Below are 18,874 nucleotides of genomic sequence, written 5' to 3'. Positions count from 1 at the left end.
TATTTCAGCAGCATAAATCCTTGATGGATTTTAAATCACAGGATACAGAGTTACAGGATACAGGATACAGCGGGTAGGAAAGTGGGGAGCAAATCTTGGCAGAGTGGTACTTAAATTGATAGATGTAAAAGGAGGAAACTTAACTGATCAGCACGGTACGAAATACTCCAGAATCTAATAAAGTATGTCTTCAAAAAAGATCTGCTATAGGAGTAGATAGGCAACACAAAATATGCTCAGTGGTATTTTTGGAGTTGTGTCTCAGTTATTCTTTATCTGCACATATTTTTAAACTCTACTTGTCTTTTTGCTTAGCTATTCTGTTTTTCCAGTTATTCCAGTTATCTATTTTGCTTTCCAATTTTGTGTTCTGTGAGTTTTGTCTTTGTGTGTTTCTTAAGATTTTTGTGTTTTTTTTTTCTCTTTGTCTGTATATTTGGTTTATTCTGCTTTGCTTTTTATTGGCCAATTTCTTAAAGAGATAAACAATCTCAGAGTTGGATTGGTGGAGTGGTGGGGAGGAAGGGCCTGGGAGGAAATAATGGAAAGGAAACTATTATTAGAATATATTATGTGAAATGATGTTTTCAATTTAAAAGTTAAATATAAATATATATTAAATATAAATATATAATGTTATATAATGGATACAAGCATTGAAATATCTGATTCTTCATGAGTGTGTACAATTTTATGTATTAAAATTTAAAAATGTGCTGAAGTAAATAATCTGCTATTCAGATGAAGGTAATGTATTTATACATCTCAGAAATTAAATTCTTACAGAATTAAATTCTTAAACATACCAAAAATAGTTCCATCATTTAAAGAATTGCTGAAGAGTCTTTGGGACCATGCAAATTAACTATATACCTTACTGGTTCATTTCAAGGTCATCATCAAAAGATATAAAAATAAAATAAACAGAAGCATTTCTTAGATTATTTCAATTATAATCCAAGCATTCCTCTGACTCATTTCAAATATCATATTGGAAGGCCAATGCCAGTTTGATTGTTTGCTATATATATATATATATATATATATATATATATATTATATATATTTTTACATTCTGTTCAGAAATAATTGTGTTTTCCTTTTATCATTCAAGTTTGGTCAATTGCTTTGTTCTAAAGTCTCAAACCTTGAACATAGATGGGGAAAGACATATTCTTTCTGTGATGGTGGCTTCTTCTGAATCAGTACATTTTATTCTCAAAGTTTATGCACTGTGCCATGTCGACCTTCCAGGTTTCTAATGTTGACTGATGATATGTTCTTTAAACTATGGGATGGGATTAGTCCTCGAGGTTGTTTCTAACTTTTCCTACTATGTTGTTCAATTCTTTTTCCTACTGATGTTTTGTTTTTTAATTTCCCTTAAATGGTGACTACTTTCCATTTCCAAGATACGTAGTGTTTAATAATTAATACACTGTTCAGGATTTAGTTTTTCTGTAATTTCTACCTTGCAACTTACTTCTGGTTCAATCTTAAAATCAAAATCCAACTTGCTTTGAATTTTCTCATTTAAAGATTAAGGCAACGCAGCTCTCTTAAGGGAGTTGCAAGACTGAATGAACTGGCATACATCAGGATCCAGGAACCCAGGGATGGTGTGTGGTGGATATAAAGCTTTTCACAAATACAGCCCCCTTGTTTCTCTCCAGAGGCTATGTAGCAGCAGGAAATCTGAAACACCGTGAGGGCGTTAATCAGAATTTTAGTGAACTTCTAGTTAGTGGAGCAATGTATGTTTCCTCGGGCATTTTCTTATTTCTGACTTTCTTCTATTCCCAGTGATGGGCAATGTTATCTGTTCATATGCATTCATGTACACTTAGATCAACTACTGGCTAGTTGGTTTGGGGCCTCTTTTATTCTGAGCCTTCAGGTATCGCTATAGTGTTTAGAGCATGCTGCAATACAGAATAGTGGAGCTCCTCGGTGTGTAAACATTGCAGGAATGAGTCTGATTTTCGTTCCATAGAGATCCAACTGCATTTAGGAAGTTGGTGATGTCAACTGTAAAAAGTACTAAGCCAGACATGGTGTTCAGGACTCTTTGTATTCTGAAACCTTTCTTGGTGTTTCTCCCTGACAATCCCCCCCTCTCCAGATAAGGGTTAAATATTATATAAGGCTCTAGATCCCCAAACATGGGATTCCCTTAGTTTTCTTCATGTCTGTTGCTGCTTAAGTTCTTGCAGCTCTGCTGATACGGGATACAACAAAAACACCCTGTCCAATGGGAAACCACATCCTGCTGCTTCTCCTGTCCAATGGGAAACCACATCCTGCTGCTTCTCCTGTCCAATGGGAAACCACACCCTGCTGCTTCTCCTATCTCAAGAGAATACACAAGCAAGATTCTGCCCCACTGACCTAGTACTGCTTTAAAATTCTGTCGTTTATTTCCTGCTTCATAAGTTATTTCATTGGTTAGTTTCCTATATCAAAGTTAGAAGTCCCTTTTTTGAATCTTGAGAATGCTAAGATGCTTATTGCTCTTTTTCTGGGGGTTGAGTTAGTTCAGGAACAGAATAGTGTCCTGGAAAGTCCTAGTTATTTGGAGTACAGAGAACTGGCTACCAACATGATTAAAATCACTGGCAATCTCAATGCAGTTAATTTGAGTGTTGTATCATTTTCAATTTTCTCAGCCTTTTTGAAAGATAAACCTAGAGTCTTGCTTAATGCAAATGCCTGTGCTTCACAGTCAAAAGTAGATGTCGTTGCCTCATTGGTAAAAATCAGCCTGAGTCATTTTCACCAGGACAGCTCCCCACTCTGCAAATGTTTGGGTTACAGCTTATCTTCAAGTTCGGAAGAAAATAAGATCTGAATTCATTATCTAAGCTCCTGGGTACCAGAGAATAACTAGAACAAAGAAAAGCTAAGCAAGCCAGGGATGCACATCTACAAACACAGACACGATGCTAATCTGTGCATCAAATTACAGAAACCACAGGCAGGTCCAACATATCAGTGATTGTTTACAAAACCTGCCATGCCTGCAACATCCTCAGAAAGAACGTATCTTCTACAATTTATACATATGTTACTTTCAAAACGCATACGCTTGTGCACACACATGAATGCACATGCACAAGCATGCATGAGCACACATGTGTGCTCGCACACAGACACACAAAACTTAATTTATCTTATTCCTTCCAGCTTGTGAAATAGGCTTGAAACACGCAGTAGCAGGAAGTTAGGCGAGGGAGTCTATTCCAGCACAGGCTCCATGTTAACACTGTAGATGTGGGGTCAGAGCGCAGAGGAGTCACGTTTGGGTGATGCAGCATGTTCCGCAGCTTCTTCCTGGATATCTGTGAGGTTGAATGTTGTGCACCCTACGCTACCTCTTGAAATTAATAGCCAGGTGTTATGCCAGTGGCTGTACCTTAATCATTAATTATAACTGTGACAGTAGGCAAGACAAAAACTACTAGGACACATGAGCTTGGGTGATAAAGGAGAAGCATCAATCACGCATGACAGGAAAGCCAAAGGTAACCCCTCTCTGCCTGGAAAGCTTTCACGTGACTCCTCAGAGCCTCCTTAACATTGGACTCTGAGCAAAGGAGATTTCTCCTGTCTGTTCCCCCACTCCGTCCCCACCACACTTCCCCCTCTCTGCCTCCCTCTTCCTGTGAGAAACAACCAGGAATGATCAAAGAAATGAGATGCAATAAAAGTACACTTCTCAGAAATATGCAGGTTGTAGCATCAAGCTTTTGCTTTAATTAGAGACAATTTCCATAAATAAAGGGAAAACCTCAGCTTACTTGTTCAACAAAAGTCAAAGTGAGCTCTATCAAGCACTGTTGTCTAGAACTCCAGTTAATAGCCATACTGGCAGCACCAATTGGCACACATTCTAATTCAAATATAATGTTTTAAATGGGCCGCATATACCCACTGATGAAAGTGGGTGGTTGAATAGGCTTCCCCAGAGGGTCATGGCATACAGCCTTAAGAGGAAACATGGTCCACTCTAGTAGAAAAGACTGGCATAAATGTCTGAATTGAAAAAATAAGAGAATAACTGTTGTCTGGGGGGAGTAGAAGTGTTATATCCTAGTTTGTTATAGGCTTCTGGGTTGATTATTTGGCCTTTCTAGTGTGTATATTTCTTGTCTGTAAACGACTGGTTTAAGTCATATTAGGAATTCTTAACCCAGGGCTCACATATGAGTTTTCAGTAGATGTGGAAGGAGGTCTAAATAAGAACAGAACTGCTCATGAGATGTCGGAGGGTTAGTGGCGAGGTATTCTCTAAGGGACCTTCTCTGCCTCTGGGGAAAAGCTAGAGGCCCTCAATTTATAATGTTATAAAATACTTTAAGAAAAAAATACACTTGGCTTTGTCTATCAAATTGTATGGGTATCAAGGAGCTGAAGGGGTTTGCAGCCCCATAGGAGGAACAAAATTATGAACTAACAAGTACCCCCAGAGTTCCCAGGGACTAAACCACCAGTCAAAGAAATCACATAGTGGGACTCATGGCTCTAGCTGCATATGTAGCAGAGGATGGCCTAGTTGGTCATCAATGGAAGGAGAGGCCCTTGGTCCTGTGAAGGTTCTATGCCCCAGTATAGGGGAATGCCAGGACCAGGAAGCACGAGTGGGTGAGTTTGGGGGCAGGTGGAAGGAGGGAGTGAATAAGGGATTTTTGGAGAAAAAACTAGGAAAGAGCATTTGAAATGTAAATAAATATTTGAAATGTAAATAAAGAAAATATCTAATAATTTTTAAAAATAATATAGACATACAATTAGAATTCCATTCCCAAATATTAAAATTATTGCATCATTAACTTCAGTGTAGGTTCAGATCACTAGTTACAACCTTTAATGTTTGTGCAGCAACCACATACAAAGAACAAAAAGGTATCAATTTTTTTATAATTTATTCAAACATGTTCAAGTTATATTTAATGTGAAATGAACAGTGACAGATAATTTCCAGCAGCAAAGCTGTGTGTCATTTCTTTCCCTTTCACAATTAAAAAAATTACATGTCAATATCAAAAAAAATTGTATGGGTACAAAATTACCTTAAAAAATTGTCATAAAATTACCACTGACCAGCACTTGTCCTCAAATCAGACCTTGACAAAAAAAAAAAAAAACTGATATAAGGAAACTCCCAACCTACTCATCTAGCTGAAAGAAAGCAAGGAAGTGACCAGAATGAAATATATATATATATGTGTGTGTGTGTGTGTGTGTGTGTGTGTATGGTATGTATGTATAAGTATACATATCATTAGTGTATAGATATAGATATATACTGCCTTCATATATTTTATATAAAACATGCCTTTATATATTCACATATATAATATATATGCATATATATGTGTATATATACATATTTATCATCTTTATTACTTGTCCTATTAATTTTAAAACTTCTCTGGACTCAGTCTAGAGCATCATAATCTCCAACATGTCTTTCCTGTATATATATATATATATATATATATATATATATATATATACCTCACTATGCCTATATATGTATATATATATGATACTAACATGTATATTATATATATATATATATATATATATATATATATATATATATATATATATGTGTGTGTGTGTATGTGTGTGTGTGTAAAGGCAGTAAAGGCATGTTTGAGACCATCTTTTAACTATACTCTCCTATTTATACAGCATTATATCATTTGTATATATATCACAAATATGCATATGTGTGTGTCAGTAGTAAAGAATGAGATCTGCTATATCCAAACCCTAGTCTAATCCACAGAACTAAAAACAGAAACACAAATACTTCAAAGAGAAATAAGGCTATCCCTATTGCCATTCTGCCTCAGGGCCTCTCATCCAAACCATGTACAAGTCATGACAACACTAAGAACTGTGAACAGGAACTGAGAGATCTGCCTTCTTAGAAAGCAATACATGGTTTCTGGAACTAAGAACAAGTACAACAGAATATGTTTAACCGTCTCTCTTACGATTATGTATGTTCTTAGACCAATTGGGTCAAACAGTGGGGGATGACACATGGGATGTATTAAAATAAGAATGTCGGTTGTCTTCTGTGCAAATTCCCAGTCTGTCTTCTATGCTCTCAGCTTACCTCATTGAGCATCCTCTGAGGATTTTGCCAGCCTTCCCAGTGTCTCCTTTTTGAGGCACATCACCACATCTGCACAGCACCAAAGCACAACTAGAAATACTTGCTAGTAGAAACTGACAAATGGAAAATATATGTAAGGCCCCTACCTTTGGGTTGTGCAGAGAAAATGAATTCCCATGTGTGCATGGATTATGTGAAGAACCCTAACTGGGAATGAGGAGAGAGAACATGAAGAGGGAAAGACATAAAAAATTATCTGGAAGATCTATGTTTTCTCAGAAGTTTTCAGGATTTGTGCCTTGCCTGACAGTGTATAGCTTTAATATTTTAGATTATTTCTTAAATTGATGGACTATTGTTGCATATAATTTGCTATTCTTGTTTTTGGTGTATGTCTAGTGTAAAAGCTATTCCTTCTAAAGAGTATATTTCTTTCTTATCAAGAGTATTCATGTGGCTGAAGAGATGGCTCAGAGGTTAAGACCAGTTATTACTCTTGCGGAAAACTTGGGTTTACTACCCCGAATCCATGGGACAGTACACATCCACTTGTAACTGTCTGCCCATATATGGAACACAGCTTATTTCCTAACATAGCATGCCCTTCCCTACTTTTTTAACCAAAGACTATGACTATCTTCAGCAACTTTTTGAATGAAAATTAAAAGATGATTCTTTGGACATTTTCCCTAAATCCAGAAGCTGGCTCTTTTAATAATCTGAGTAAATCAACAAGCTTGTTTGTTTGTTTGTTTTCGAGACAGGGTTTCTCTGTGTAGCCCTGCCTGTCCTGGAACTCACTCTGTAGACCAAGCTGGTCTCAAACTCAGAAACCTGCCTGCCTCTGCCTCCCAAGTGCTGGGATTAAAGGCGTGCACCACCACTGCCCAGATCAACAAGCTACTAAATTCCCTAACTATATAAACAGAGTAAGAGCTAGTAATACAAAATAAGCAAGGTGCCGTCTCTGTTCTCTAAGAATATTAGATACCATGGCTCACCATTCAGCAAGTGTTGACCAGGTGCCTAAGCTAAAGTACAGAAAGGAGACCAGACAAATGTATTTGCAGAGGCTGCATTTCACAGTGTACAATGAAGAACTCTATCTCTACATGTGTGAGTATGTGTTTTACTGGATAACTGTAAGCACCATGAAATACAGAGCGTGGATGCCAGAGTGTTTTAGGAAGTTGGGAGGACAGTACTATGCAAAAAGATCAAATAAGACATCACTAAGACCAGCTGAGAGAACTTGAAGATATTCCAGGTGAAGCTGGGTCAGTATTTGGAGAAAGAGAGGCTTAGGTCAGAAGAAAGCCATCTGCATTGTTTCTGAGATAGAAAAGAAACAGTACTATATGACGTCAGAAGCAGTAGAGAGAAAGTGGCAAATTATAGACTAGCATAAGGACTTTCATTTTGTCTCTTGGTAATGTAGAAATACATCAGAAGCCTTTGAGGGACCTACTGAGCCATGGTTTTATGTGTGGTGATTGTGACACACAATGTTCTGTTACTGGAAACAGACTCTTGGGGGACACCTAGGACTTAACCTGACCTGTTGCGAAAGGGAAAGAGTGGGCGCATTCCTAGAGAACTTCTCATGTGGACCTAGTCAAAGACAAGAAAATTCTTGGCAACAGAGAACAGCAGCTAGGTAATTGACAGGATAGGAGATTGCTGAGAGGGTACTAGCGAGGGAGCGAGCACAACGTGGAAAGAGGTTCATTCTCACCCAGTCTTTATAATCAGTTCTCCTTGGGATGGGTCCTGTGTAGCCTTGTATGTTACCTGCATGACATGGAGCAGATATCTGGCCAATGTGTGGACATCATGTAGCATCACTCATGCCACAGATGGCACATGGCTGGAGAAGAGGATTTAAAGGCACATTACAAAAGGATGTACCATATGTTAGGTCTTTTGCATGTCATGAAGCATTTTCGAGAAGAACTATTCCTTTCTCTATTATTTCAGAGGACAAAAAAAAAAAATGCAGCTGCTTCTCAAAAAAAGAGGCTTTCAGGAAAAATGCACATGATTGTGACTGCTTCTACATTAGGTGCTTTAGATAACTGCTTCAACTCACATCGCTCTAAATTCTGAAACTCTGCATTCTGATAATGTCATGGGAGAGGCCTGGGCATCCAAAATGAAAACTAATTATTGCTGTATAAACAGGAGAGTGTAGTCTAGAAATGATCTCCAACATGCCTTTACTGATGCTTACCCAAGAAGACTATGAGAATGCTTGGACTACAGATGAATTTACATAGCAAATCATACTAACGGGGGAAACCAACATCAATAAGACAGAACAAATATTATCGGTGCCTTGACTTAAGGAAAATGGTTGATTTCTCCTCCTCAGTCAGCTCAGGCTCTTGTAGCATGAGAAGTTTTAGCATTTCACTGCTAAAAGACTTAATAAGGGTGCAAAACGCTGAACCTTTCACTCTGGCAGGCAACCCTACATTTTAAATAATACTGAATGTTTGCCAATAGTCAGAGGAGGCACCCCAGGGGTTTCTTAAAAGATTTCCTCTTCTCCTACTCCCCTCAGACTGATTTTAACCTAAAATTGATTTTTTTTTCCTTTTCTTGTCTACAAGGTCTTTTTCTGGTTTGTTTTGATTTCTCCTGAAAAAGCCTTTTCAGAGCTCTTGGATTTTAATGGAATTTATTGTTGGGTGTTTGATCACAGGGAAAATGGCAATTTTCTCCACAGTACCACAGCAGCGTTCCAGCACAAGGGCCCAGCAACCCACATCCAGCGGGGGGGGGGGGGGGGGGGAGGGGTTGCTGGGTCCTTCACAGCTGAGTGAGACAGCCTTGTGAAGGCAAGAGTTTTCTCACTGAAATCTGTTCTGGTTAATTTTTAAAGTGTATATCTGCCTTTTGGGTGGCTGATCCAAATTGCTCCAGAATGACTCATTTGCTCATTGTGGGGAACCTCAGTAACTATGTATAGGCTCTAAGGGGTCCTGTTTCCTTTTCTGTGTAGGAGCAAGTCTGGAACTCACCCAGTGGCCTCCAAGCAAATCTCTTGAGTCACTTTGTGTGGGAGTTATATAACATATATGTAGAGGAACTAAACACCATAATTAAAATGAAGAAATGTTACTTTTCACGGCTCAGTGGACAGTAAATATGTAGGCTTTTTGGCTGAAAATTGAGCCACAGGGGAATACAGTGAGAAAGGTCTGGAAGTTCAGAGCCTGAGCATGGGGGGGAACCTCACTAGGCAGGCAGGCTTAGCAAGCCTGTCCTAAAGTCCCTCATTCTGCAGTGAATTTCACTCAGAATTTCCATGTAATTTTCACTTTCAACATCTCTAAGTTAAAATACTTCCAATAACAAGAGAGGGGGGAGTAATTACATAAGCAGCAAAGAGAAAAGCAAGATGAAGGAACGATTAAAGCACTTGAGTCATGAAGCCCAGACCCAAACTGCTGCATCTGGTTGCTTTCTGCACCTCAGGATTGTCTTCTCAAGTGGAAGTCATGATTGTATCGCATGTGAGTGAGTAGGTGACACGGATGTGGGAGTGTCTCACAAGGCCTCACAAGGCCCCACATGCAGCTGAGGAGTTACTGGAGATGGTGTCCACTGGGGGCCGTTTTTTATGGACAATCTACTCTACCCACATTCTGTTTTTTAGTGAGTTTATTAAGCATGCAGCAAACTAAGGTAAAGGAACAAATAGCAGGACATAGATTATAGGTATATAGATGATGGATGGATGATAGATAGATAGATAGATAGATAGATAGATAGATAGATAGATAGATTAGATAGATATAATGGATGGATGGATGGATAGGTAGGTAGACTGATGATAGATAGATGACAGTTGGGTTAGATGGATATAATGGATGGATGGATAGATAGGTAGATTGATGATAGATGATAGATAGATAGATAGATAGATAGATAGATAGATAGATAGATAGATAAGTCAGCTAGAGTCCCTGATAGAGCTGTAGGCAGATGGGGGAGTTAGTATTATCAAATCAGGTTCATGGAGTGTCCAATAAACACAAACAGGGAAAGCTGAACCAGGTAGCTGGAGCTCCTGAGCACAGTGTCTGTCCATGGGATGAGCCTCCTAAGGGTGAATTTCTGGCTTCTCTTTTCTACTGTAGGTAATTTTTATATGGAGGGCTAAGCAATAGCAACCTCTGATAGAACTAGTTTATTTTTTAGCTGTTCTTAAGGACAAGCTCTAATTACTCTTGGGGTTTCTTTTCTGCTTTCTTTTCTCTTTCAAGGGCATGGGAACAGCTGGTCCCCATACAAGGGGCCTAGGGGAACACTGAAACCAACATGTTTGGGTCTGACAACCCAGTTTCTCCATGAGTTCTAATGCAAGACAGTTAAGCAATATAACGCACATCACAGGAAAGGAGAAACATTTACCTTTGGTGGTGAAGAACACAGGTGGTTTGCTTGTGCTACAGTGGTCCAGTGGATGATTCAACATGTGCCAATCAGTGGTCCAGTGGGTGATTCAACATGTGCCAATCAGTGGTCCAGTGGGTGATTCAACATGTGCCAATCAGCAACAATAAGGTTTGGGGTTTTTTGTTTTGTTTTGTTTTTTCCTTTGGTTGTTTGGTTTCGTTTGATTTTTAGAAAGAACATGAAGTTTGGGAAGGAACATATTGATCCATCCAGGGGAAGTTGGAAGCAGGGAGGTATGTGGTAGATATAATCAAAATACATCATATGCATATGTGAAATTCTCAAAGAAAATAATAAATATATTATATAAAATGAGAAAATGGGATGGTGATTCCTCCAGAAGTTCTTTTATTGTTGAGAATAGTTTTCACTATCCTGGTTTTTCTGTTATTTCAGATGAATTTGGAAATTGGTCTTTCTAAATCTCCTCAAGTTATACTTCAGAGCAATTGTAATAAAAACTGCATGGTATTGGTACAGTGGCAGACAGGTAGATCAATGGAATAGAATTGAAGATCCAGAAATGAACCCACACACCTATGGTCACTTGATCTTTGACAAAGGTGCTAAAACCATCCAGTGGAAAAAATACAGCATTTTCAAAAACTGGTGCGGGTTCAACAGGAGGTTAGCATGTAGAAGAATGCAAATTGATCCATTGTCCTTGTACAAAGTTCAAGTCAAAGTGGATCAAGGACCTCCACATAAAACCAGATACACTGAAACTAATAGAAAAGAAAGTGGGGAAGAGCCTTGAGCACATGGGCACAGGGGAAATTTTTCTGAACAGAACACCAATAGCTTATGTCCTAAGATCAAGAATTTGACAGATGGGACCTCATAAAATTGCAAAGCTTCTTTAAGGCAAAGGACACTGTCAATAGGACAAAATGTCAACCAACAGATTGGGAAAATATCTTTACCAATCCTACATCTGATAGAGAGCTAATAACCAATATATACAAAGAACTCCACAGAACCAAATAACCCTATTAAAAATTGGGTACAGAGCTAAACAAAGAAATCTCAACTGAGGAATACTGAATGGCTGAGAAGCACCTAAAGAAATGTTCAACATCCTTAATCATCAGAGAAATGCAAATCAAAACAACCCTGAGATTCCACTTCATACCAGTCAGAATTGCTAAGATCAAAAACTCAGGTGACAGGAGATGCTGGTCAGGATGTGGAGAAAGAGGAACACTCCTCCATTGCTGGTGGGATTGCAAGCTGGTACAACCACTCTGGAAATCAGTTTGACAGTTTCTTAGAAAATTGGGTATAGTACTACCAGAGGACCCAGCTATAACACTCCTGGGCATACACCCAGAAGTTGTTCCAACTTGTAATAAGAACACATACTCCACATGTAATAATAGCAGTCTTACTTATAATAGCTAGCAGCTGGAAAGAACCCAGATGTCCTTCAACAGAGGAATGGATACAGAAAATGTGGTATATTTACACAATAGAGTATTACTCAGCTATTAAAAACAATGAATTTCCCTATACCCCCCGCCCCTGCTCAGGATAGCATTTGAAATGTAAATAAAGAAAATAATAATAATAAAAATTATTTGGGAAAAAAAACAATGAATTTATTAAATTCTTAGGCAAATGGATAGAACTAGAAAATATAATCCTGAGTGAGGTAACCCACTCACAAAAGAACACACATGATATGCACTCACTGATAAGTGGATATTATAGCCCAGATGCTCAGAATACTCAAGATACAACTCATAGACCACATGAAGCTCAAGAAGAAGGAAGACCAAAGTATGGATACTTCAGTCCTTCTTAGAAGGGGGATCAAATACCCATTGAAGGAGATACAGAGACAAAGTGTGAAGCAGAAACTGAAGGAAAGGCCATTTAGAGACTGTCCCACTTGGGGATCCATCCCATATAGAGTTACCAAACCCAGACACTATTATGGATTCCAACAAGTGCTTGCTCACAGGAACCTGATATAGCTGTCTCCTGAGAGGCTCTGCCAGTGCTGGACAAATACAGAAGTGGATACTCACAGCCAACCATTGGACTGAGCACAGGGTCACCGATGGAGGAGTTAGAGAAAGGACCCAAGGAGCTGAAGGGGACTGAAGCCCCATAGGAGAAACAAGAATGTGAATTAACCAGTACCCCAAGCTCCCAGGGAATAAACCACCAACCAAAGAGTATGCATAGAGGAACCTATGCCAGCCACATATGTAGTAGAGGATGGCCTTGTCAGACATCAATGAGAGGAGAGGCCCTTGGTCCTGTGAAGGCTTGATGCCCCAGTATAGGGGAATGCCAGGACAGGGAAGCAGGAGTGGGTTGGTGAGCAGGGGAGGGGGGATGGGATAGGTGGTCTCCAAGGGGAAATGAGGAAAGGGGATAACATCTGAAATGTAAACAAAGAAAATATCTAATAAAAATAAGAAAATGAATGTGAACCCTTTATAATTGATTTTCAAATTGATCTAGAACCTGAGATATAGAGATATTACTTAACTCTCTGAGCTTCTACATATCTATCTATTCACCAAAATTCTCAAAACAGTCTGCTTCCCTGCAAACTAGACCTGTAAAACTCAAGTAAGTTTGTGCCAACCAAACACTGTTTTGAAAGATGCAAGACGTCTTCAGGTTTTAAACCCACGAGCACAAAGGAGAAGATTACAGCCAAAGGGAACGGCAAACTTTAGGCTCATTCTACGGTCCTAGAAAATAAAGTTGTTATGAATGAAAAGAACCCAGTGGAAATATTAAAATGTTCATCTCGGAGGGCCAAATGTAGATCAGCAGAAATTGCCACTATTAAAATTCTCAAACATTAACTACTGATACTACTGTAAGTAGTTAGGAAACAGTAAATTAAACTTCGCCAGGGTTTCCCAGAGGAAGAAGAAATGTGGCGGCATTACTTACAGCTTAAATTGGACGGGGAGCAGTAGACAGGAAGGCATTGCACAGAAGCAATGCTTCAGTGGTAGCAACATGAAGCAAATGCACTGCAGATCTTTCTGTATTCATTTGACAGGCACAGAAACACCTGCATTAGTGTAGCTCTGAGCTGTGGAAGGCGGCACCAGGGGAACTCTTGATCAAAACTTTGATAGCGCTTAATAAGCATCACACTATGAGAACCACACTTTTTCTTTCGAGTGTAATTCATTCAAGTTTGCTGGACCTGTTAAATTGTCACACTTGGTAACACTGTGAGAGATGAGTCAGGGTTGAACAGAAACCATTTATCTTGTGTTCTGAAATGGTTTCAAGGAACACGGGAAATGCGGGGCAGTCTTGGGGACTTGAGATGCTATAAAGGCCCTTACCATACAGCAAAATGTAGGTAGGGGAAAGCCCTGGGGGGCTTTAATGGCAAGATATACACCCAAATGATGGAATCTGATCAATAATAAGGTTGGTGTAAGGTCATGCCAATGACTGATCACCTGATATACAATAAATTGACATAGCAGTGATTTAGCCACACTAAGTCTATTTCTAAATCAGAAATTCTCATTTACAGGAAGGGATGATTTTTGTCAAAGGACAGGTAGGTTATTTGACTTGTCATTAAAAAAATAATAATAATAAAAAAAAGAGGAAGCTGGTTCTACTATCATCTGGAGAATAGGAAACAGTGAATGCCCAATACAAGATTAACTCTCCTAAATATAGTGACCAGGGACCCAGGACCCAGGACCCAGGACCCAGGACCAAAAATATGCTCTAAATTGAGATTTTGTATATATTTGTACCATTTGGGTTAATATGGGCCTAGTCATAGTTATTTTAAAATCAATGCATAGAAGCCAATATTGTATTAATATTATTGCTACTATTAAGCTTCTTGCCTACCTATTTTCTTTTAATTATAAAGCACTTTGCAGAAAAAAATAAGATTCATTTCTGTAATAGGCTTAGTAGCATTTTACTTCAGCAGCTATTGCCTCCAATTAATTAATGTTTAGTTGATTTCTTATAACAAACACAATTCACTAGTGAGTTTTCCTAAACTTCTCAGAACTTAAAAACCTCTGTGACAACATTAAATGTGCTTTGCTGATAATGTGCAGGGTACACATTCTGATGGATTTCTCTATATCTCTCAGGGATATTATTTATACACATTTTAAGGAAATATAAAATAAATTCTAAAAACGGTCAGTTCGGGAGGCTCCATACAGTTTGGGTGCTGAGGAGAGAACACTGAAGTCACAGTGGACACCGTTTGTGGACAACTGTGAAGTTTCTAATCCTAAATATCTCTTTTCTTTGTGTGAAGTTGGAAGTTCATGCCTGTGTATTTTAAGCATAAAATATGCTATATGACCACTAAATAATTCTAAAAGAACAATTGAGTTTTTTCTTCCCTAATATTTCACATGATACATGGTAACAAAATATTGACTTGTAAAGTAGCTGATTTCCAATAAACAGCTCAAGGAAAAAGAACTGTCTTATGTTAATAATCTCACAGGAATACACATATTGTAACTTCTCTAAAAGGTTCATCTAATTGCCTTTGCTTGCTTTTATATAAAAAAAAACATTATTTTTATAAGGAAAAACTAAACATTTTGTTTAATTGATAGATTTTTCCATCATGGCTAAAACTTATGCTTTGTTAACTCTAGATCATAATTACTTTATTTATTGTCTATACAAAAACAGAAAAGTGCTAAGAAACAGAGTGGGGTTTGATATTTAAATGGGCATTTAGATGCAGTGCATTGAGCATTGTTAGATATTCTTATGGTGGTAGTTGTTCTCCTCATGTTTGCCACGGAGAACAGGACAGAAACACTAGCTAAGAACGATTTACCTACACTGTAGCCACACATTTCCCTCCACATTTCCATAACCCATTGTCTGATCTCGGTACTACAGCACTCTGAAGTGTTGACTGAGTTATTCAACCTCACTGATTCATTTGGTTAAACCTAATAGTGGAATGAAATAGAGAAATGCACAAAACCCCTCTAGCTCTGAACTTGGATGATTGGATGAGACACCGAGTTTAAACCCTTTTGATCTGATAGCATATAGCACACTATCATCTCCATAACTGTGTTTCAGTGACAAAAAGTCATAATATTAAAAAATCAATTCCAAGTAACTAGAAAGATCAGAATCAAACTTGCTGGCTTCCGGAGACTCCTTGTCTTGTCTTGAAGTCTCAGTGAGGATGCATTCTCTGCTCCAGGAACTCAAATCTCAGTCCCAGTCTTGGGTTTCCTCTGCTTAAATGCTAGGAGGACAGATAATTATCTTGCTCTCAGACAGTGGATCTCAACCTTTCTAATGCTGTGACCCTTTAATACAGCTCCTCATGTTGTGGTGACCCCCAACCATAAAATTATTTTCAGTTGTATATCATAACTGTTATTTTGCCACTATTATCAATCATAATGTAAATATCGGTGTTTCCTGATGGTCTTAGGCAAGCCCCGTGAAAGGGTCTTTTGGCCCCCAAAGGATTTGCTACTGTAAGGTTGAGGACTGATGCTCTAAGTCTACTCTATGCACCAATGGCATGGCGGGAGGATTTCCAATTCAAACCCAACATGAGTTAAGAAGCAAGAGATAGACCAACCTGTATTTCACGGTTAGTCTTTGTCTAACAAAACTTCCCTGTGTTTTAAAATTTGGAGAAGCATGTAAACTTAGCTCTCATTCTTCTACTACAGTCCTAACAAAAATTAGGTTGTTTATGGTTTGTTCCCATTAAATTAATTCTTTAGCAAACCTGTGAATGCAGTCAGAAAAAAAAATAGTGTTGTGGCCTATATGTCCTTTTTTAACGTTAGATATATAGATATGATGTTACTAAGAAGGTCATTCTTGGAGCAACTGGAAGTTACATTGTTTTTATGTGAGTTAAAGCAACCAAACTGTGATAAAGAGAGAAAACAATGCCATTAAAGCAACCAAACAGAGATAAAGAGAGAAAACAGTGCCATTTCATCTCCAGAACCACCAAGTTCCTCAGAGAACAATCTCGGGGTCTTCAAGGACACCAAGAGTTCACACACAACAAACCGCCGAAGTTCTTTTATCGGCACGAGATCTACTCTGAGATGTTTTCCTATCAAATATTTATTTCAGTATCAACTCAAAGACACGCAAGGTGCACAATTATGGAATGTTATTTTCAGTTTAATGGTGTCTTTCGAATTTAAGGATAGTCTGTATTTTGGTGCTCCTGGTAAACATGCATTATTTGATGCAAGGGAATGGCAAGATAATTAGAATAAAGGTATTCGTTTCAAATACATAAAAGAAAAGAGGGTGTGAAAGGTACTTTCCAATGTATAAAATACTATAGGGAGAAGAAACAGGAATCTTACATTGTATAGGGAGGAAAAAGAGAATTGATGTATTTTAGAGATGAAATCTCAAAGTGTTCTGCTCTTCAAGCAAGATAACAACGGCGCATTTGTTGCTGCCTGCTCCTTTATCTTCTTCAGGCTATTTCCTCCCAGTAAGGTTTGCGAGGCATATCCACCATCGTGGAACAGCATTGTCTTGAGAGATGTTTTTCAACACCCTTACTCTCTCTTGCCACAGAGCACAGGCTCAGACTGCAGAGTGTTTGTCTTATCTACTGATAGGCACACTACATTGTATTTTGAGTTTAAAAACAACATTGGAGAAAATTACCGAGTGAATTTTTAATGAGGAAGTAAAATGATGAGTAGGCTGAGGGAGAAAGGACTTGTTCTCATCCCTGTCTTTTGCCTTTCTTAGCCTGAAACTCCTGACCCTTACCCAGCAATATCTACATGTCCCACTCTGAGTTCTAGAACATAAGACACTAAGTATCTTTTAGAACTACATATTTTCATATTATTTTTATTATACAGATTGAGGATTTTTACCTGTGCTAACATAAATGTGGGGTCCATGTGTACAGTGACCATAAAGGCAGGAAGGGAGCAATGGATGACCTGGAACCAGTCACAGTTGGTTGTGAGTAGCCATGTGAGGGATGGGAACTGAAACTGGGACCTCTGTTCCTTAAAGGAGAGTCACGTGTTCTTAGCCACTGGTTCATCTCTCCAGCTCCACAGACCTGTATTCTAAGGAGTAGTAGGAGTGCCTGTATTTCCTTTTCTGGAGAATTTAATACATTTTATTACTCAGTGGATAGCAGAGGAAAATTGACCTCAGGCAAATACAAGGATCTTTAAGGCTAAATTTCCTGTGTTGAGATTTTCAGATCTTCCTAATTAGAAGAATGAACAACTAATTGGAAGAAGAAACAAAGAATTCTTTCATCGAGGAAGTAGTGAGATTTTTTTGAGGGGGTGGAGGGTGAGAGAATACCAGGAAAGGAAGCCATAATGGTGCCATCAAAGTAAAGTCACATGGGACTGAGAAGGTGTTTCCTATAGCTGCTTTTTGATCTCTTTCCAGGTGGATGAGTTGGAAGAGAGTGGGTTTTACAGCAAGAGCCAACAAAGAATCTTACCTTAAAAGCATGACGCAAAGGCATAGAGGTCATTCCTGAGTATGGGAAGGCATGTCTTATCTGACTGACATGGCCAGGATCTTCCCAGAGAGACCGGTATGTAATGTTCCCTCCCTTTAGTTCTCCATTATCACCATTCACTCCCAGGATCTGTCAGCCATACTACCCTTCTTCTGGCTGGTCTCAAATCATGCCTGATTGTACTCCCCAAGGTTTTGGCAAGAGTTTTTCCTTCTTTCTTTAGACCAATCTGACTCATTGCCCTGGGACCAGCTCCTTCATCTGACCACAGGTGAATCATTGCCTCAACATATGGGCCTTCTTTCAGTAGTGAATTTCTTACCCCCCTCAAGGATGCTTTGCCTTGGTCTAGCATGGATTTCAAGCTCATTTATCTTTTCACTTATTATCGGTGCTTGGTACTTTTCTTGTCATTATGACAAAACATCCAAAGAGGGAAACTCCAGGAAGGAAGATCTCAGTGGGCTTCACACTTTAAGGAGAGCTAAAACTACCCTGGAAGAGAAGTCATGGTTCCAGGAGTGAGACTGCTGGTCATAGTATATCTGCATTTGGGAAGCAGAGCAAGATAAATCCCTGTTGGCAATGTGATGTACCCTTTACCATGAAGTCTAGCAATGGAGCCCACTTAATGTCAACTCTCATAGAATGGGAAGTCCTACTTCAAATGGCAAAATAAATCAGCTCCCTGAAAAAATGTGCCCACAGTGATTCTTTGTATCATCAGCTGATAGTGTTAACTATCACACTGTCATTTTCTAGAATGAAGGCGCTCAGAAGAGCAATTTTGT

At 38.7% G+C, this 18,874-nt stretch overlaps 1 protein-coding gene across 2 annotated transcripts in view; it reads right to left on the bottom strand.

Annotated features, from left to right (window-relative positions):
* The window catches only part of Ctnna3 (catenin alpha 3), a 1,475,129-nt gene that overhangs the window by 616,576 nt on the left and 839,679 nt on the right, over nt 1-18,874 (bottom strand). The gene's annotated exons all lie outside the window — the stretch shown is intronic.

The sequence above is a fragment of the Mus pahari genome, chromosome 9 (genome assembly GCF_900095145.1).
Source record: "Mus pahari chromosome 9, PAHARI_EIJ_v1.1, whole genome shotgun sequence".
NCBI classification, from domain to species: Eukaryota; Metazoa; Chordata; class Mammalia; order Rodentia; family Muridae; genus Mus; species Mus pahari.
The sequence above is the reverse complement of the archived record's forward strand: the minus strand, read 5'-3'. Positions and strand labels throughout refer to the sequence as shown.